Source organism: Mauremys mutica, chromosome 1 (assembly GCF_020497125.1).
Source record: "Mauremys mutica isolate MM-2020 ecotype Southern chromosome 1, ASM2049712v1, whole genome shotgun sequence".
NCBI lineage: Eukaryota > Metazoa > Chordata > Testudines > Geoemydidae > Mauremys > Mauremys mutica.
The window spans coordinates 303,085,658-303,107,086 of NC_059072.1; the positions used below are offsets into that span (position 1 = coordinate 303,085,658).

The window sequence follows — 21,429 nt, forward strand, 5'->3', positions numbered from 1 at the left end:
GCTCACTGCCTGCCACCTGCTGCAGCGGGGCTTGGGTGGGGTTTCAGGCATCAGTCCCGCCTCCTGGGGTCATGTAGTAATATTTGTTGTCAGAAGGGGGTCGTGATGCAATGAAGTTTGAGAACTGCTGTCTTAGGCTAATAAAATGTTTAAGAACTGCTCAATGAGAAGGCTTCCTTCAGACACTGCAAGGTGCTCTGACTGACCTTTCAAAGTACACAGGGATAAAAGCTATTCTTTTACAGACAGCCTTCTGCCTCCATATCTGGCTTGCTGTGTCTCATTTCCCATGTGGCTTTTCCTCTGGTGTTTCCTGCAGGCCAGACTCACCTATCTTAGGCTATGTCTACACTACAAGCTAGGGCAGGGCTGGATTAACTTTTTCTGGGCCCGGCGCCAAACACATCTGTGGGCCCCCCTGGGGAATGAAGGGGCCGGGCAAGAGCACAGCGGGCAGGATTTGATTTAAATCATGATTTAAATCACTAATCAGGAAGAGTTGATTTAATCATGGTTTTCTACATAAAAGTGCATTTTTGTTGGTTGTTCTAATCTTAATATATATTCTTCACAACTCAGAGATAGATGTAGGTTTCATTTTTAGAAGGTACACACTATACATTTTTAAACAGTGATTTATTTTGAAAAAACTTTTCAGATGAGTAGCTATATCAGAAAATGAATAGTTGTTTGGTTATTTCATTTACCAAAGATAATTGAAGCAGATATTTCTGAAGTCATTGGGAGGTGAACTATCTCCAGTTCAAGAGGTAAATCATTAATATTCGGAGGATTTTCCTGCCAGGCTGTATTAGGAGGAGAACATCACCAGACAGACATTTACATTGTTTTATTTAACTATTCTGGATTTTTTTCTTCAACAGCAAACATAATATTTTAACAAAAAAGCATATGTCCCTCACTTCTCACATTTATCTCCAGACTTCTTCTCCTTGTCCAGATCTATTCCGCCCCCAACAATCTTCTATTCATTGAACTTTTTGAAACATTTTTACTTTTAAAAAAAGAGGTAAGGGATTGACACTGTGTACACAAATTTGCAGAGGGACAATAGAGCTGAGTTCTGTTATTTCTCACCTCTATATATTATTTATTTATTTTAAAAAAATTTTGCTGTTAACAAGCATGTTACCTCTGGAGACACAAATCACAGTCTGAGAACTGCAAAACTAAGCATCTCTAATGGTATCTTCTAGACTGAGCACTGAGTCTCATTGGGTAGATAGAAAGATTAACCTAAATAATCTATACAGAAGACTATGGAACCCTATAAGATTGGGTCCCTAATCCATGAACTAGTGAAACTCATTTACAAAACTTTTCTTAAACATTACATGAATATATTGTTTCATAATATAGAATTAGAATTTATAATCCCTATTCCATGATGAGATATAATGTATCTTAATTAAAACTATCTTTAGATAGGTATTTTCCTCAAAAATCTGATTTAAATTAAAAAAAAATCAGATTTTTTTATTTTTTTTAAAAGTCATTGATTTTTATCCACACTGACTGAGTGGCATGGGAGGGGGGGAGGATTGGTCCCCAGCTGGAATGAGGCAGGGGCCAGGGTCAAGATGAGCTCAGTGGGACACGGGGGCAGGGGGAATTAGTCCCTGCTGACTGGAGCAAGGCAGGGGCTGAGGGCAAAAGCACAGTAGGGTGGGAGCTAGGGTTCATCCCTGGAGCAAGGGAGGGGCCAGGGGCAAACTGCAAGTGCAGCAGGGCTGGGGAAGGAGTAAACAGGATTCCTCCCCACCCCCACCCCTGCCCACATGGATCAGGTACCTTCCTTTTCCCTGGTTCCAGCCCATTCTTTTCGTCTCTCTCTGCACAGAGCTGAGCGTGGGGGGTGCACTGAGCACAGGGCTGGGGGTGCAGGGTCTGGGAGGGAGTTAGGGTGCAGGAGCAGGCTGGGGGTTGGGGTGCAGGGTCTGGCCAGGAGCTAGAGTGAGGGAGGGGGCTCAGGGTTGGGGCAGGAGGTGGGGTGTGTAGCACTTACCTGGGGCAGCTCCCATTTGGTGCAAGGGGTGCAGGTGGGAATGTGGGTGGGGGCGCAAGAGCTCCCGTTTGGTGCTCAGGGTGAGGGTGGGAATGTGGGGGGGTGCAGGAGTCAGGGCACTGGCTGTGGGGGGACTGGGTATGTGGGGGTTGCAGGAATCATGGCTGGGGTTGTGAGGGTGTGTGAGGGGGGTTCAGGAGTCAGGGCAGGGGCTGGGGGGTGTGGGCTGGGGTTGTGGGGGTGCTCCCAGCCCCCTGCCCTGAGCAGCTCAAGGTAGGGGGCTAAAGGCGATATGCCCTGATTCCAGCCCCTTCCCACCTCTGCCTCTTCTCTGCCACCTCCCCCAAGCAGTGAGCATGCTGCTGTTCTGCTTCTCCCCCTCCCTCGCGCCAGCAAACAGCTGTTCGGCGGCAGGGAGAGGCGGGAATGCAGCACACTGGGGGGAAAGGCAGGGGAGGAGCTTGGCGGTCAGCGGAGCCTGCCCTGCTGCAGCAGGAGCCCCAGGAGCCAGCAACACCAAGCTTCTGCCCCTGCAGGAGAGAGCAGGGAGCGGAGAAGAGTGGGCCGGGCCAGGGCCCCTTTGGAGTGTGGTCCCAGTGCCATGGCAAATCTGGTACTGAGCTAGGGGCGTGATTTCCCCTATTTGTGTACACATACGCTAGCATGAGTACAATGTTGCATTGTAACCCCAGTAGCACAAGTACTGGCAGCAGAAGCATAGCTTAGCCGTGTTGAGTACAAACTCACCTGAAACAAGTAGGTACATATTCGACCAGCTAAACTCTGCCTACCATGACATTACCCATACCACTGCAGCTACACTGCTATTTATACTCATGTTAGCTCAGTGAGTGCTAGCGCAAGTATGTCTACACAAGCGGGGGGAGGGGGTAAATCACACTCCTAGCTTGTAATGTAGACATAGCCTTAAGGGTCTACATCAGAGATCCGCAACCTTTGGCACACGGCTCGCCAGGGCAAGACCCCTGGCGGGTTGGTTTGTTTACCTGCCGCGTCCGCAGGTTGGCTGATCGCGACTCCCACTGGCCATGGTTCACCGCTCCAGGCCAATGGGGGCTGCAGGAAGCAGCGGCCAGCACATCCCTCAGCCTGTGCCGCTTCCCAGAGCCCCCATTGGCCTGGAGCAGCAAATCGCGATCAGTGGGAGCCACGATCAGCCGAACCTGCGGACGTGGCAGGTAAACAAACTGGCCCGGCCCGCCAGGGTGCTTACCCTGGCGAGCCGCATGCCAGAGGTTGCTGACCCCTGGTCTGCATAATCTGCCCTACTGTGTAGCTCCCAGATAGTCACTCTTCCCTCTCCTCATAAGGGCCTTTAGCATCTGAGCCACACACACTTTTGAAAAAGCATGTGTTTAATTGGTGCATGTAATATAATACACCCATTGAAATTACACATGTACATAACATATGGGTATATATTTTAACTGCAGGGGCATCTGTGTTTTGGTATTTACACAATAATACCTTTATATATCTAAATCATGGCAACCTGAACTTCAAGTCCACTTTTAAATCACTTCTAGTCCTTAGGCTATACTGAGAAAGTAAAGTTTGAAAATGTATCTGTTTCAGAAATAATATGGGGTCAAAACAGTGGGAAAAAAGCCTTTGAAAAGTGAATGACAGGTATATTTTTTAAACTATTACCTTTCTGAAACTCTTTTCTTGACTTGACCCATACTTTTCAGAAAAAAAGCTAGTCTGAGATGAGATGTCTCTGAGGTGGATTGGTTTGGTTTTAGTGAAGTTAGGGAAGTCTGCAAATTAGCCCAATAATAGCAAATGACCTTCATCCTTAATTATGGAACCACCCATGCTCTTCCATAATATTGTACTAAATAAAAGCATTTATTTTCTCATTTAACCTTTGACAATTTTTTTGTTGTTGTTAAGGAACCACAGGTTGGAATTTCAGAGATAATTAAAAACACTTAATTTCATAAAACTGGTCAAATGTGTCTACCGCTATGCACAAATTTTGTCAAAGTTCTTCCACTAAAATAGCCATCACTCACAATTATTAGACTAAATCAGTTCTCTGACAGACATCCCAGTTATGGACTTCAACCTGCACTGCACAGGCACTAAGTGTTACATCTATAAGTCAAAGGTAGAAAGTGATAAGCCTGAATGGGAATGCAGCAGAAGCCAATCCCACATTAATGAGAACTCTTTTGTGAGACTTCCATGTTACTCATGCCTAACAGAAACAGCCAAGGATGAAGGATAGGGTTACACTGCACTGCAAGGTCTGATTGCAGCTTGGTAAACAAACCCTTGCTAGCACAGCTAAAAATAGCAGCATTGATGCAGGGGCACCAGCTAGCAATGCAACTAGGTCCCCAGGGTCCCCAGTATGCTTGCGCGGCCTGTGCTGAAGGCCGTGCCTCTGCATCTTCACTCTTATTTTTAGCCATGCTAGTGCGGGCAAAGTTAGCACTGATATGTCTACCTGAGCTGCAATCACATCTCAAGTCACAATGTGTACATACTCGGAGAGGGATCATATAGCTATGCTATCGCACATTTCTCCATCAACCCTGCTCTCCCTTTGATCATGTGCTCTTGGCAGTAAAGCATGTCAGATAGGGTTGATACTACCATGGAAGACTACACCCAATGCTTTACCTTGAACTGGAGTTTAAAAACCTTGTGCTCCTTGCTTCACACCACACAAGGATTTACATGAGCCTAGCAAACGTGGTTTTCCTGATTACCAGTCTTGTCACTCAACAATTTAATGGCCTCCAGCAAGGAATTGAGAGCCGGCAGTGTCCTCTGAAGGCTAACCATGCCCCAGTTAAATGAAGTATACTGTATTGTAGACGTCAAGGACTTCTCGTTTCTATTGTGAAGAATTAATAATACAAAGCTACTATACCTTTCATTCTACAAACCCTAGAGGCAAGAAGAATGCATACAAAACTTAATTTTACTTTAATCATTCAAACAAATGTATTCTTTTACCTGAAGATTGTACAAGAAATAAACTGCATTGGGAACGTCAATGTATTCTTCTTAACGTGTATGCAATGTGCCTCAAGTGGCATGTGACCAGGATTCATCCCCAAATTTGGTCTGCTGGTTGGATCATTAGCTTTCCCAACCTGGACCAGATACTGACAGGGAGCACGACATGAACTATGATCCATGTAATGGATACCATGCAGGGCTGCCCAGAAGGGGGGGCAAATGGGACAATTTGCCCCAGGCCCCGGGCCCCACAGGGGCCCCATGAGCTGCTCCGGGTTTTCGGCAGCACTTCAGTGGCGGGCCCTTCACTCACTCTAGGTCTTCGGCGGTGGGTCCTTGAGTTCAGAAGACTCGGAACGAGTGAAGGACCCGACGCTGAAGTGCTGTCGAAGCCTTGGAGTGCCGCCTAGTGAGTACAAGCACCACAAGCGGCGGGAAAAAAAAAAGCCGTGATCAGCAGCACTTGGGATGCTTTACCGCCACCGCTTCATTCTTCGGCTGCATTCGGGGGGGGGGTCCTTCCCTCCGAGGGGGACCCGCCGCTGAATTGCCGCCGAAGATCCGACCCTGCCCCAGGCCCCCTGAATCCTATGGGCGGCCCTGATACCGTGTGTGTGACAACAGATTTCATACTGTTTGATGTGGATAACACTTTTTACTAAAATATCTGCACAGAAAAGTGCTCAAGAAACAGCAATCCACCCAATTTTATCCAGTTATTCTTTCCATCCTTCAGAATACTAAAAAAAATAAAATAACTGAAACAATAATTATCTGTTAATATTTACATGGCACTAGTAAGTTAGATGCTTTATAGACATTTTATTGACAGCTACTGTGAATTCTGATATTAACTTCAGTATTATCCCCTCAGTCTCCAGGTCTCTGTTCTCATACCTGTATGTCACCCTGGCTCTTCTACAAGGCACAACAAGCATAGAGGTTATATGAGCTAATTGCATACTTACTGCAAAATAATGTGTTTTATTTCATTACAACAATAGGGTTTCTCTCTACTGAAATAACAGTAGTTACATTGTAACTCAAGGCAATGATAGCACTATGTATCTGGATAATTATACAATTAGTTAAGGCCACCACTATGCATTAGTTGTGTGGTATTTCACACACACACAAATCCAAGCTAAGCAACCTCACTCCAGAATGAATACAACATTGGATTAAGTAACTAACTGACCAGAGATTTAGAAAACGTATAGTTGAATATCCTTTTGTGACCGTATCAGAAGCCTAAGGACTAAGAACCAAATTGTGACCAATTGCTCTGATATAAATCAAGAAACACTCCATTGTAGTCTGTGAAGTTACTCCAGATTTAAAACAGCATGGATCAGAATCTGGCCTCATAGATTTTAATTCCATCTGAACATTTGACCGATACATACCTAAAAGGAGGCAATCTCTATCAATGTGTCATGCATAGGAACTAATTTGTTTCGCAGGACAGTCCAGAAAACGTTGCAAAAGGAGTCATCTTGCCTTGATGCTCCTAATATCGCCTGCTATTTTTATTAACCTAAGTGCTACTTTCTTCACAAATGATGTTGATGCTACTGTGTATTTTAAATTGGTAAAATATGGGGTCCATTATCCACCCCCTTCTGCTAAAAACAACTTTCTCCCTCCCCACAAGTACACAGCCAGAGAGAAAACAACACCCTGCAAAAAGCCTATAAAGATTTTATTAAAACACAAAATACGTTATCCAATTCACTTTGTAAACACGATTATTCCTCAGACATGAAAATGCTCACACACTGTTCAAAATGAAAAGCTTGCAACCCTATAAGTAAATACAAGAATACAACCGCTGAGACATGAGTTTATCATCAAGTCAGGCCTCTCGCTCTTTTGTATCTACCCTTATATACAGATACACTTTTAATAACTTGCTCACATTCCCAGCATCCCAGCCCAATACAATGTTTCAACTAAATCAGAACAAATGAGATAATAGAATGCACAATTAAGGAGTTGGCTGGACAGGACAGCAGATCTTTTCAAAACTAAAAGATATCTGAAGTCACTTGTCTTGTCTTCCATGATTTTACTTCCATAATTTTCCACTATTTGATGTAATTAATTGTGACCGTCCCTCAAACATAGATTTAGGGTGGAAATCTGGATATTCAATTTTAAGTGACAGAAAGGAATTTTGCCCGAATAATCTATATTTCATGTTTCTTCTTGTACTCAACCTTTGACCTTTATATTTAGGATCCAATCTTGCAATTAAGCTACTACAGCTTCTCTGAATCATTTTTCAATTTTGTCCTTTTGTGGCTCCACTTCTTTGGTTACTAACTAAATCAAGCTAGATTTCCACTGAGACTGAGGTGTCATCAGCCTGTAATCTGCCAAAGTCTTTCTGAAATCATCTTCAGTTGCTTTGCTAAGTTTTGAGATTCTCTGTAGAATCCCTTGTTGTACAAGATTCATACTATGTTTTGATCAGAGTCCTGCAAGAATCATGCTCAACACTAATTTATATGCACTTATGGTATAACTAGATCAACTATAGAGACAAACTTCCTGAGGGTTCCAACAAGTGTCATTGGGAAGCGAGGGCATAAATCATCCTTTTTCCATCCACCAATGAAGATGTTGGTGGTTGTGGAAGAATTATTGAAATACACAAAGTGCTTTAGGACTGTTGTTCTATGAGATTTAAAAAATGTCCTGAACACCCAAGCATGAGAAATTTAAAAAGACTGCACTTGAAGAGATCTCCATTTCTTATTGGGGAGAAGGGAAGCTGTTCTCTAAGTATTTGGAGAACACCTCCTCATGCTTTTCTCAGCGTTCTTGGTTGATCTATTCAAAAACTTGGACACAATATTTTGTGGTTTTCTTTTCAGGTGATATAATCGATAGCATTAAATAGGGATGCATTTTTCCTGGTATGGACGCTTGTCACCACTGTCAGGTCATTCTTCATGTTCAACCAACCACCTTACATTAATGTCAATGTTGATCCTTTTTGTTCTTGTTTCAACATTCCCTCTGTTTCTTCAGTTGCAGAATCTAGCAGTGGACCTGAAAGCTTTAAATCTGCCTAAAGGATTTTTCAGTTTTCAGATTTTAACAAATCTTACCCATTCTAGCAGTTCACAACTCCACTCTCTACTTTCTAAGCAATATTAGGGGTATGGAACAGCTTCCATATGAGGAGAGATTAATAAGACTGGACTTTTCAGCTTGGAAAAGAGATGACTAAGGGGGGGCGGGCACGCTATGATAGAGGTCTATAAAATCAGGACTAGTGTGAAGGAAGTGAATAAGGAAGGGATATTTATCCCTTCACATAACACAAAGAACCAGGTTCAACCAGTGAAATTAATATGCAACAGGTTTAAAACAAACAAAAGGAAGTACTCCTTCACACAAAGCACAGTTAACTTATGGAACTCATTGGCAGGGGACGTTGTGAAGGCCAAAATTAAAACTGGGTTAAAAAAAGAATTAGATAAGTTCATGGGGAATAGGTCCATCAATGGCTATTAGCCAAGATGGTCAGGGCTGCAACCCCATGCTCTGGGGGTCCCTAAGCCTCTCACTGCCAGAAGCTGGGACTGGACAACAGGGATGGATCACTTGATAATTGCCCTGTTCTGTTCATTCCCTCTGAAGCATCTGGCATTAGGATACTAGGCTAGATGGACCACCGGGCTGACCAACTATGGCCATACTTATGTAGGTTACCAGTTAAATTTTAGACCAAGTCTCTATGACTGAAAATGCCAGGTGATGGCTCTTTAGTGAAATAAGATGGTTGTTTCATTATGGTTCTTAAGAGACAAATGACTATATCCCAAAAAACATATCATCACTCCTGGTACTTCCTCACATCTTTAATATATGTGCACTTTCTGATTACCTAAATTGGCAAAATGTTCTTTCATTTTTCAAGAAGAAATCTGCCAGAGGAGCACTTATTTTTAAGAAACTCAAGAAACATCTGAAATGAGAATTAATTTCCATCTCTTTTGTACTTAACAGTTTCCAGTTTTTAAAACTGTCATTAAAATAAAACTGCTGACCACCCTTCTGTTTACCTTGTTACTATGTAGACCACAAAAGACATCCGTGTAGAAGGGAGGCATGAATAAGCATGAACATGCTGCATCTCTGCTTCGAGAAAATGTGTCAAGAGAGTTTATGTGTATGTGTCTGTCGTCCTCATCCAGCAGCAGAGGATTGTAAAAGTAACCATTTTGTGTGTGTTTATAACTATTCCATCTTAGTCTGTGACCTGATAAGGTCTCACAGCTAAGTTGGGCCACACTGCCCAGGAAAACCCTCATGAACTAAGCAGGTCACTTAGTAACTGTAACTCTTTCCTCTGAGTCAGTCTTGAAATAACGTTATAACCTCCACCTTGGATCATCAGCAGAGATTAAATCAAGGGCTTCTGGCACCAAAGCATGGGCCTCTCCCATTTGAGGGCAACTCCGTTAGCTGGTAGCAGTAGTAAGCTCTTATTTTGTATGCAGACCAATCAGTACAATATGACAGCAGCCTTCACCATCTTGTCACCAGCATAATATTAAGAGACACTCTGCTACTTTCAGATGAAAGATAGAACTGTCTGACATCAATAAAGATCCCTCAACATTTTTCATAAGATCTGGGGTGTTAGCATCATTGTTGTGAGCAATCTAATTTAACTAATAACATTCTATCCTCCTAAATCCAGCCAGTGATTTTAGTTGGATAATACTTAGTTTCATTTCTTTCTCACTTCCCATGAGAGAGTTTTTGTATACCACACTGATAGGTGTATTAGAAATGTCTAAATAGAATTGCAGTATGCTGTTAAACACCTGTCATGTTCCACTCCAGAGGTGACTGCCCTTCAACTGTATATGAACCATTCCTGTGCAGCATGTAAAGCACTTTAGCATCCTACATATAGAAATGTAAGATGTTTATTGAAATCATAACACACATAGCTGTGTGCGTGTTTTCTTGAACTTTTAAAAAATGATCAGATAAGGATTAAGACTGGAAGAAGTCGACTCTACTCTCACATTCCCCTTGGAATCTTTTGGTTTCATAAAAGGATGTTAACACTGATATCCTGGCCAAATTCCAATTCTAATAATTACATTCTGCCTATCTAAATTTCTCCCGCTGTTTGTTGGGACTTATGAGCTGAGCTCCCTTTTAAAATTTACACAAAATGTTAGGCAACCAAATATTTTTATTTGACAATTTGGCTTTTTAAAAATCATACTGAGCAGGGGCAAATATTTAACAAGAACATATTTCTTGTTGTCTATTGATGAGATCAAGTATACCTAAAGCATAATGTGCTGTGCGCTAAAGCAATATTAGGCCATGCTAAAGTACTATTAATTAAAAAAATCATTCATGTTAAAAGTAAAAATAAAGACATAAAAACAACATAAACAAACTGTAACTAAGGTTGTTGATGGCATTATTTCTCTTTGGAAGAGTGGCAGACAGAATAATAATAATAATCTTACTCTGTCATTCTAAAGAATACCAATAGGTAAACCCAGATCCTACAAACATTTGTGTGTGACAGTAACTTTAACACACACAAGTAGCCCTCTTAAGCCAGTACATTCTCTGCCATCTCCTTCAACTATCTATTTTCACCAATCTGTATCTGTTATCCATTCAATCATTCTCAGTCTGCCCCAACTTCACTCTTTACAATTCTCTGTGACCCAAACCCAACCATTCCATGTCCCATACTCAGTCCACTCGTTGCCCCACAGGCATCCCCCAATCAACCAACTGATCCTCTACCTTCGGCAATGCATTGCCAACCCCAGTCATTTCATCCTTAGCTCCTGCAACAACCCCCGTTAGCCAATCTCCTGCCTCCCTCAGCTCAGTGCAACAGGCTTGCACGCAGACCTGCTGATTCGTGGCCTCCATCTTCAGCACTGCCAACCCCAAGAGTGCAAAAATCGTGAGTTGGAGCCTAGCACAGCCTGAGATTGACTTAGGAGTCATGGGGTTTGTTTCTAGGCGGCAAGCTCCTGTTTAATTTTATCAGCCTGCGGGGTTCCAAGTCTTTGCAGGTCACACTGCAGTCTTTTGTCTGAAAACGTGACAGCTAGAAATGCTTGTTTTTTAAATGAACCCGGAGATTCTTTGGTAATTACATGATTCCAGGGGCTGGGGCTTCAAGCCCAACACCAAATATGATGAGAGCTAGTGCCACAGCTTCTCACCTGCAGGCTTCTGTCCAGATTCTCCTCCTCCTATCCAGGCTGCGTGAGAAGGGGAGCTGAGTTAGATGCTCTCTTCATCAGGGCTCAAGCAAGGCCAGTCCAGATCTTACCCTGTTCTCTGAGGCTTGCAGAGCTTCTCTCTCTCCTCCCCTCCACTAATGTGGCAGTCAGCCAGAGGGGCACTGATGAGCAGCTGTCCAGAGTACACCCAGATCACATGAGGCAGCTGCTATGAGCTCAGAGGCAGGAATAGGGAGGCAGCACCCCCAAATGCCACCGCTAGTAGCACTGGGTCTGATTTGATTTCTCAACTAAGAAATGGATGCTCTCACAGCACAATGTCCCTTACCCTTACAGGTTGCTGATTGAGTGGAAAAGTCAATAGCATTTCCTATGCCATCTGCTGTAGGTGATTCTTGCATGTCCCCTATTAAAATTCTAACTCAGGCTGACTCTATGACTTAGGATAGGATCACAATACACGTTTACAAAGCTCAAAACAATTCTTCTTACTCTGGAACTTACTTTGCCAAAATATAAATATTGTAGGCATAGAGAGACTGTGTCAAGGATGCTAGACCCAAAATGTGTCCTACTTTCTACCACACCTTAAATTACAACAGTGAAATTTACACATTGAAAAGATCTATTAAATCATCCACTCCATCGCCTGGAAAATGCAGGATTATTCTCTACAGTACATTTATTAGTGATTAGTCCAATCTAGTTTTAAATGTCCCAGTCAATGGGGCTTTCACTATTCCCTTGACTATTCTACAGCCTAGTACAACTTATTGTCAAGCAGTTTTTCCTGACGTTCAGCCAAAGATACCCTTTTCTTAATTTCATCCCATTACTCCCAGGAATTCCCCCATGTACCACGTTAAATAATCATTTTTATTCTTTACATTAACACTCTCAAAATAGCTGTACACTGTTAACCGTATTTATTGCCAAGCTCTCTCTATTTATATACCGGTATATCTGTTAACTTTTCCTCATAAGCCAATGCCTTCAGGCCAGAGTATTTTTGTTGCTCTTCTCTGAACTCCATCCAATTTTCAACAGCTTTCTGGTAATAATGTGTCCAGAAATTCCAGGTGTGCTCACAGCAGCATCTAACAGAAAGGGATTACCACCTCCTTGCTCTGTGACACAATGCCCTTGCATATTCAGCTCAAAGGTGAATGGGCCTTTTCTGCAACCATATCGCACACATGCATAATTTGCTGTCTGATATCACTCTTAGCTCTCTTCCACCATTATTGCTTCCCAAGTTTCTCCCTCCCATCAAGTGTGTATGTTTCAGGTCCTTTCCCCCCACGAACTTGTACTTTTCCCCAATTTTGTTATCTCACTATTTTTGTTCTTCTTACTCCCCCTCCTAGATCACTAATTAAAATATTGTTAGTTTGAAAGGTTATATGTTTTGCCCAAAATACAAATGCTTCCAGCCCAAATTCAACAAAGCATTTCACTGCATGCCAACAAAAACCAATGAAAAAAATGTCCATTGATGATCATGAAAATTTACAGATAGGCAAAGTAAGAAAAAAAATGCTGCTTGAGAACTTCTTAGTGATTGATTTAAGGATATTTACTTACGTAATGCTGACATTTGTGTTTTATAAATCTTTCATTTTTTTAATCTCAACATCTATTGTCATTAAACTATTATGGTCTGACCCCCCGCCCACTGTTTGACCTCCCCATAATTTCCCACAACTGTGAAAATGTAAATACATAGAAGTTGGAAAAATGCTCAAGACCCATATTTTGTGCAACTGAAAATTTAAATTGATACAAATAAAAAAAATATTAAAAATAAACTTTGATGTTATCTGTCACAATTATAAAAAATAAATCAAAATTGAGTTCTGCCAACCCTACTTAAAACATATGCTTAAATTCCTCTTTGTTCAGCAAGGCCAATGGGGCTCAAGCATGTGCTTAAAATTAGGCATGCACTTAAGAGTTTTGTTAAATCAGGGCTTCAGGTTACATCTACACTGCCAAAAACAAACAAAGAAAAAACAACACAGCAGAGAGTCTCAGTGCCTGGGTCAACTGACTGGGGCTTGCAGGGCTCATGCTGTGGGACTAAAAATAGCAATGTAGATGTGCCTGCATGGGCTGGAGCCCCAGCTCCAGCCAGAGCAGGAATGTCTTTCAATGCTATTTTCAGCCCTGTAGCACAAGCCCTACAAATCCAAATTAACCCAGGCTCCTAGACTTTCTGCCATGGAGTTTTTTTTTGCATTGTAGACATACCCTCCATTTTTACACACACACACACACACACACACACACACACACACACACACACACTCTCTCTCTCTCTCTCCCCTCCCAAAGGAAAAAAAAACAAGGAAAAATAAAAAAAGAAAATTCAATGCCACGAAGCAGGAGGCCTACAACAATTCTCTAAATGGCAGAGGGAACCTGCCTATTTGAGAGATGGCCCCTTCCCTTTGAAAGTTTAAAATGCATGTGCAGGGAAGGAGGAGGGTTCCTAGAAGGTAATTCCCTTGGCTTTGGAACTCACTCCCCACACACTGGCTCCAAATTTGTCATTCTTCATGATATGCTGCAAAATCCATCTTTTTCCCCCCATAGGCTTTTGGACGCAGGGTAGGGGTCAGGATGTCTGAGAGTTAGGATCTCTGGGAGGTCAGTAACAGATGAGGATAGAATATATTCAGTATTTTCAGTTTATAACTGCTTGGCTGAGGGGGCGTTGTTTTGGATTTTTTTGGTATGTGGTGTGCAGTGGCTGCTAGGTTTTTTGCTATTGTAGAATTTAATTTTTAAACTGTGTTAACATTTCCTAGATCTCAGGATAGGGACCCCACTCCCTCTTTTTTTCCCTTTTTTTTTTAAATAAATTGAAATAAACATGCAACAAAGCAACAATCATTAAGATTTTAGATTTAAATTTCCAGTAAGTTATTATGAACTGTGACCATCCTTAGAGAAAAATGTGTCAATGAAAAATCACAAGTCAAGCTTACAGCCAGTTAATCTCAGATAAAGCCTGGAATGAACATATTGCTAGTCCACTAGTGTGACAAAGTGGAGGTTTTTCATAACATTTTGTATGAAAATTTGTGTGTGCCTCAGTTTCCCTATGTGCTGCGTGTTTAAGTAGGTGGTGGGAATAAGGTGGTTTATTCTTTGTAGTAATCCAGGTGTGACTGTCGTCTAGCTACCTAGGCTCAGACAATGGCCCAGATATTTTGTAACCCAGCAACTGACGACCCTGGGACCCACCCTCTTCAGGAAGCCCACCAGTTTTGGCCAGCGTGAGAACAATATGCTAAGGAGAATGACCATGTGACTGTCATTGCCCAGGAAGAACAAAGAACTGAGGGCCACTGCGGATAGTACAGTGAAGCAAGTCACATGCATCGGACTCAGAAGGGGGCAGAGAAGAGAGACTCTGAGCTCAGTACCCACCCAGATGGACTTTGCTGTTTTTCTTCCATTTTCTATGCCAACCTAAGAACTTTCTACACTGTCTTCTAGACAGTTAAAACCCCCTTCTGCTTTTACAACACTGCCTGGAGAGTCACTCCAGTCGAAGAAAGTCGAGGTGTATTGCTCCCTTTGGTTGTGCAAGCCTTCCCCAGGTGCCCAATTTGAATGGACTTACTGAGGGGAGCTCATGGCATGATGTAGGGGTGCTGAAGGCTCTGAGGTTTGGTCCCAGGAGATGGCGACGCTAAGGGACTTACCTCAGATAGAGAGTGCAACCCTCAAGGAGGGCTGGCACACTGAAGGGAGTTCCTCCCAAGGGCTGTTCCAGAGCTCCAGACCTGTGAAACTGTGACAACTATTCAGGCCCATCATTTCACAGACAGAAAAGGAGCTCTTGAGGAACAAAAATGTCAAATTCTTAATTCATGCATGCTGAACACTTTTACATGAAGTGGGCCAGGCTGAGTGTTCGGAAGACCAGACATCTCGATATTATCAGGACGATCCTGATGTTAGGAGCTTTGTCTTACATAGGCACCTATTACCCTCCCCCATTTCCTCCTCCCCACATCCCCATTCTGATTTTTCACACTTGCTATCTGGTCACTCTATTGAGTGTTTCCCCTTGAATGGAATGGAATTTAGGAGGGAGAAAGGGCAGCACCCTTTGGATGTGAAAAGGACGGTGCAGCAAAGAGTAAAACCCTAATAACACAACAATTTTAATCCAAGAGTTTACATTCACCACTAGTAAAACCATAGCAGTTGTCATGACAGGAGTTTCATGGAGAGTATTTAAAAATCACTTCTAAATGCCTTAGGTTTGTGTGCAGAACTGCTGAGTTATCGTTCTCTTCCCGTTTTTGCTTTCTTTCTTCCCATTTTTTGATTTTCTAACACATTTCTCTTTTCCTTTTTCTTCATCTACTTTCTGTAAACTGGCAGGGGGTAGGAAAGGGAGGGGATGTAAAATTGTTGTCACTCTTCTAAGACATGGTGAGATTAGTCTGTCGACCACCTGGTTGTAAGGTTCCAGATTCAGGAGTGCCACTTTAGAAAAATACTGAAGAAATTATTATTTGCTACAAAATCACGCAGGCTACCAAAACTAGATTAATATGCTATACACCAAATTGTGCACACCTGCTACACTACTAAAATGTTCATTTTGAAATGTATATATGAAAACAGCTACTCACTGGTACTTGACAGAATTATAATATTCTCTCACCATTCAACTTCAATCATTTTTATTCAAATTGTGTGTGAATCTTACTGTTTTAAATGAGCTAGGAACACACCTGTATGTGATATCAATTAATCGTATATGACAGCATATTGGCTCTTTTAAGAAACATTGTGAACCCCCAGAAGTCACTCAGGGTATCCAGTTTCCATGCCGAATACAAAATGTTGCTGTTTAATAATGCATATATGATCAAAGTTTGCTGCTCTCCCAGTATCAAATCTTCCTTGTGATTTTATAGATTGCAAATACAAGATGTTTTAACTCTTTCGAATGTAATAAGTACTTCTATTTCACTTGCTTCAAGTCTGCAACCAGTTTGGGAGTGAATAAGACAATTAACCACTGCACAACATAGTCTGTTTATATTACAGAAGATGGATACATAAAGCTATATGAAGAACTTTTTGTAAATTTAACAGGGTGTCTTGCTCCTTATGAGCTAGAGGCCTGGGGCCAGCCAGCCATGCTTACTAAGGAGGCACAATTGAACAGGAATTGCCTGATTACCCTAAAAGAGCAGCAGGAAGAAGCCAGGCTGCTGGCCCTGGAGAGAGAGTTCTCAGAGAGAACAGAGTGAAATATAGGATACGTCTACACTGCATCTGGGAGTGAGTTTCCCAGTCCAAGTTGTCAGACTCCTGCTAGTGTGCCTAAAATAACTGCGTAGTGTAGATATTGGAACTTGAGCTGGGCTGGAGCTTGGGCTAGCATAATCCCTGAGTCTGTAGACCTGGGCTGGGAGGCTCACTCCCAGAATCAGCACAGATATATCCATATAGGCTGCTGGGAGTGAGTAGGCTCCAATAGAAAAATGTGAAACTTGGGGAGTGAGATAACCAGGAAGGCCTGTGAGAATGGATGGACTTGAAAACTTCATTAGATCAATAAACACTCAAAATAAAGCAGGAGCACACAACTGGGAGAGGGAAAGTCTGAGAATAGCCTTGTAAACCAGGGAAGATGCTGAGACAGCAGAGAACTTGGAAGCTGTGCCCAGTTTAAGGCTGGAGGGAGACTTTTGAGTTTATTTTTTGAACATTTCAAATTGAACCCTAAGGAGATCAGTTACTGGATTTGTAAAAACTATTTGGGAGGGTTATTGAGGAACTAAGAGGGGAAACTGAGGTGAGGGGCTGTTTGCAGGGCTGACTTGACGCCACAAGGGAGCACCCAGGAGGAGGCCACTCAGAGTAACATTCTACTATAGGGGGACAGGAGCAAGAAGTATAATGCACAAAATCCTCATCACATTAAACTATACAACTCCCTTTGTTGCCATAGTTCAATATCACCACCAGAATTTTGAGCGCTAAAAAGCTTGTTAAAAAGTTGTAAACTGATAGGCAAGCAGCACAGATACTGGGTTAGATTTACAACATGCAATAATGGATTTTTTCAGATAGATGGCAATGCACACAGTGCATTTAAGATTAAAATATGGCCCAGTGTCAAGATTTCATTTCAGTGTTTACAGTCTTAAATTAGAGGCATTAGTGCATTATCAAAATAACTTTTATAAGGATAATAGTTTAGCACCCACTGTGACAGTTTATCCATTAATTTCCATGGGAGTATGTTGGGCCACAAGACCTTGAGGCACCACAGGTTTTACTTACTAGACTTTCTGTCACTCAAAGAAATGTTAAATTGTAATAAATACAGTGGACAGAGCACATGCTATACTTCTTTTTCATTCCTATAATAGCCAACAAATATTGCACAGTAGTTATAGTGGGTAATAAATAGATTTAAGTCAGATTTTTACAGGTCTGGTAATATTTTATTATAAAAACCAGCGATAAAAATATTTTTAAAAACTATTTAGAATTGTTATTTGTAAAAACTTTAGTTATTACCAGTCTTATGTCCTTTTATTCTAACATGCAGAATTGTCACATTATAAGGGAGGGATAGCTCAGTGGTTTGAGCATTGGCCTCCTAAGCCCAGGGTTGTGAATTCAATCCTTGAGGGGGACACTAAGGGAGCTGGGGCAAAATCAATACTTGGTCCTGCTAGTGAAAGCAGGGGGCTGGATTCAATGACCTTTCAGGGTCCCTTCCAGCTCTATGAGATGGGTATCTCTCTCTCTCTCTATATATATATATAAGCATTTGAGTGAAATTTTAATTGTTTAATTGCAAAACATAGTAAATCCCTTTTTTGCCAAAGTAGAATATTTAAAAAGCAGCTTAAAAGGAAATGAACAGGAGCAAGTCTCACTTATCGTTCTGCACCTGCTTTAGGATTTCGATCAATGACTATCATGATTTGGAAGCATCCACCACCGTTTTGTTTTCTTTTCACAGTATGTGGTTGCTAGGGAACAAAATACTATTGTGTGATTTCATGATCTATTGCCCAGTTTGCCTGGCAATAATGCTTTCTAAAATTTAACAGAGGTCACTTATTAATTTATTATGAATAAGAAAAATAAAGACAGAGAGAAAGAATAAGAATCTCATGAAGCCTTTTTAAAACTTACTAAAGAAAAAATATGAAAATATCCCTAGACAACAAAAACAAGCTAATTTAAGTACTCTACTGAAATACACACACACACAATCATTTTTTTGCAATCATATCTATATTATTTCCCTAACTTGTCAAAGAATATTGTATATCCTTTTCCAAGTGGAACATGCCTCCCCTTACTGCTTTAGAGTTATTGTTGTGCACTGTAAAGTTCTGTATACATTACACATAATAGAATGTGGGGACAAGAGAGGCATACCGTTTATAATTTGGATCAGAGGGAATTTTGCTATTCAGATTATACTCATGTTGGGGCCTCCGTTTATTTACATAACAATTATTGCTCAGTGGGATAGATAGAAAAGTCTAAGTAAGGTTGCTCCTGTGTTCAGTATAACAAAAGATAATGCAGGATACTGTATCTAAAATTGCAAACAACAATTCTAACCGTAAAAATGTCACATATTTTTACACTATCAAAGCTTCCTAAACAAGGAATTAAAAAGATTGTTACTGCCAGACAATGTGGGTGCCTGTGATGGCATCATCAGAACCTAGTAGAAGGCAATCATACTTAGAAATAGAGTGACAGGTGAATATATGTATGCACAGATATAGCCTCAAAGAAAGATTTTAAATAAAACCTGTGGAGTGGCTGTTACTCTATCATGCATACCTGAAATTTCACATCCTACAACACATAGTATTTCAAAAGCCTTTCAAGTTTTTTTTAATTTATCAATGCATATTACTTTTTGTTGCATTAAATTTGAGAGAAAAAATGAATGAGATGTTCCAAAAGACATCAAAGCTTTGACATATTACAATGGAACTTCTGATATTAAAAATAATACACACAGCGTATAAAATACACAAATCATAGGGATGATCTCAGAGCTCCTTCTCTCCTCATCCCAGAGTTGAATTTATTCAAATGTCTACCCTTTCCTTAAAGAACCCGACAGTCATTACCAAGTACATTTAAAATTAAGAGTAAGAGTGAAATGCAAGCCAGTTCTCTCCATAGCACACAACAATAAACTAACCCTAGCAATAGGAACAGAGAAATTAGAGACGGACATGACCTAGCTCACCAAATCCATCCCCTTGCCAAGAGGCAGAATATGCTATCACAAGCGATATTGTTCAAGTGGTACCTAAGGGTCTCTCTGCCCCTGGCTGGCCGCACACCCATGTCCTGTCATTTCCAACTTCAGTGAAACCTGTCTTAAGTAATCACCCAGGGGACTAAGACAGAAAAAAAATCAGTCACCCAGTACAGCTGCTCTTTAGTTACAACCAAACTGTCCTGGAAGCTGCAGAGAGAGACTTTCCAAGGATGGCTTCCTTCACCCAGGGTCCAAGTGATGCTGGTCCTCAGGGCAGGCTCCCCAGGCTGGAGAGGGTTTGCCCCTCCAGCCAATCAGCAAGGGGGAGCCCCGGGTGCCCGACCTACGGGGTGGGTGGGCAGGAGACGTGCGGCCGGGGAGGGGGGGGGGGGGGGCTACGCGCTGTCAGCCCCACGCGTGCGGGACACTATGGGAATGGGGGGATGCCCAGACAGGTTGGGTGGGAGGAGGAGGAACGAGCGTGGCCCGGGGGAGGGTCGCAGCTGCCCTGTCCCCACTCCCGGTGCCAGCAGCTGCCCGGGAGGGACCAGCCCGTCCCTGCGGCTGCCAAAAGGGAAATGCCCCCCTGGAGAGGAGAACAAACTTTCTGACTCCCCGGGGACCAGCGGCCGGGCTCGCCGCGGGGGCGGGGAGGCGGCGGCGGCCAGGGCGCTGCCGGGGAAGGGACACACACCCAGAGGGATGCTGGCGCGGGGGCGGGGAGGAGGCAGCGCCGGCAGCAGCTGCGGATGGGCGCTGGAAAGCGGGGGAGCCGCGAGCCCCCCGTGCCCGCCCCCGCTCCGAGCCGGGCGGGGGACCCGGCAGCCGCGGGAAGCGGCACCGCCCGGGGGATGCTGCCGCCGCCGCCCGGCCCTACGCGCCCTACCTGCTGGCGGTGCGGAGCTGCCGGGGCGCGGCGCGGCCCCTTCCCCCTCGGCCGGCGCCGCGCAGCCCCCACCCCTGTCCCGGGCAGAGCGCGAGCCCGGCCGCCCGAGCCTGCAGCGCTGCGGGCGGAGGACGCCCCGTGGCGGCGGGAAGCCCCGGCGAGCGGCGGCGGCGAGCGGAGCCGGCTTAGGGGCGCTGGAGAAACAGCCGCCTCTGATCCAAAACGTGTGTGTGTGTGTGTCAGTGTCGGGCTCGGGGTGCGCGCGAGTGTGAGGGATGCGGCAAGGGAGCGAGGGAAAATTCCCCCGCTTAGGAAAACCGTAGACAACGGGCAGAGCAGGTGTGCTGGGGAGGGAGCGGGAGGGGGGTTGGCGGCTGGTGCGGGGGCAGGGGGGCCTGGGAGGGAGCGCACGGATCCGCCTGAGCAGCAGGCAGCTGCCGCCGTGCCGGGGCCGCGCGCGGGGAAGCCGAGGCAGCGGCTTCAGCTCCTCAGGGCAGCAAGTGGTGAATCTGTCACCTACGGACGCCACGGCGACCTTGAAAGGCGCCGGGGCAAACTGGCACTGAGCTGGCAGCCCGTGAATAGGAGGGGATGCTTGTAAGGGCGGGGGGCACGAAGGGACTTAGCCCTCAGCCAAGAGCTCTGGGGGAGAAGGACAGAAGGGACCGGAGTGCTTTAAATAAAGAGACTCCGGCTCATTCATAGCTGATGCCCAGAGCCTCCTTGTGTCCCCTATTGTGTTAAATGCTGGGCAGCAGGTTGCCACTTTAGTTTACTCTTGGCGGGGGTGGGGGGGCGTTGATTAAAATATATCCACCCCATTTCACTCCCTGAAAGTTCTGTTGCATTAGCTCCCAGGAAAGGGGGCACTGAATTCTGTTTGCTTAGTTACAGCATCAACTATACAGTGAATTATAGAGGAGCAGCTGTAGGAGGTTCCCCACAGGGCTATCTTCCACAGGGAGGAAGAGTGAGGGGGACA

The 21,429-nt window shown here is 43.6% G+C and overlaps 1 protein-coding gene across 2 annotated transcripts in view; it reads right to left on the reverse strand.

Moving 5' to 3' along the window:
- The window catches only part of ENOX1 (ecto-NOX disulfide-thiol exchanger 1), a 495,678-nt gene extending 475,017 nt beyond the window's left edge, over positions 1–20,661 (reverse strand). For both annotated transcript variants that reach the window (XM_045012813.1, XM_045012820.1), the window contains exon 1: positions 20,448–20,661. The gene's annotated coding sequence lies outside the window, so the exon portion shown is untranslated. The remainder of the gene's footprint in view (positions 1–20,447) is intronic.
- Between the last annotated feature and the right edge of the window lie 768 nt (positions 20,662–21,429).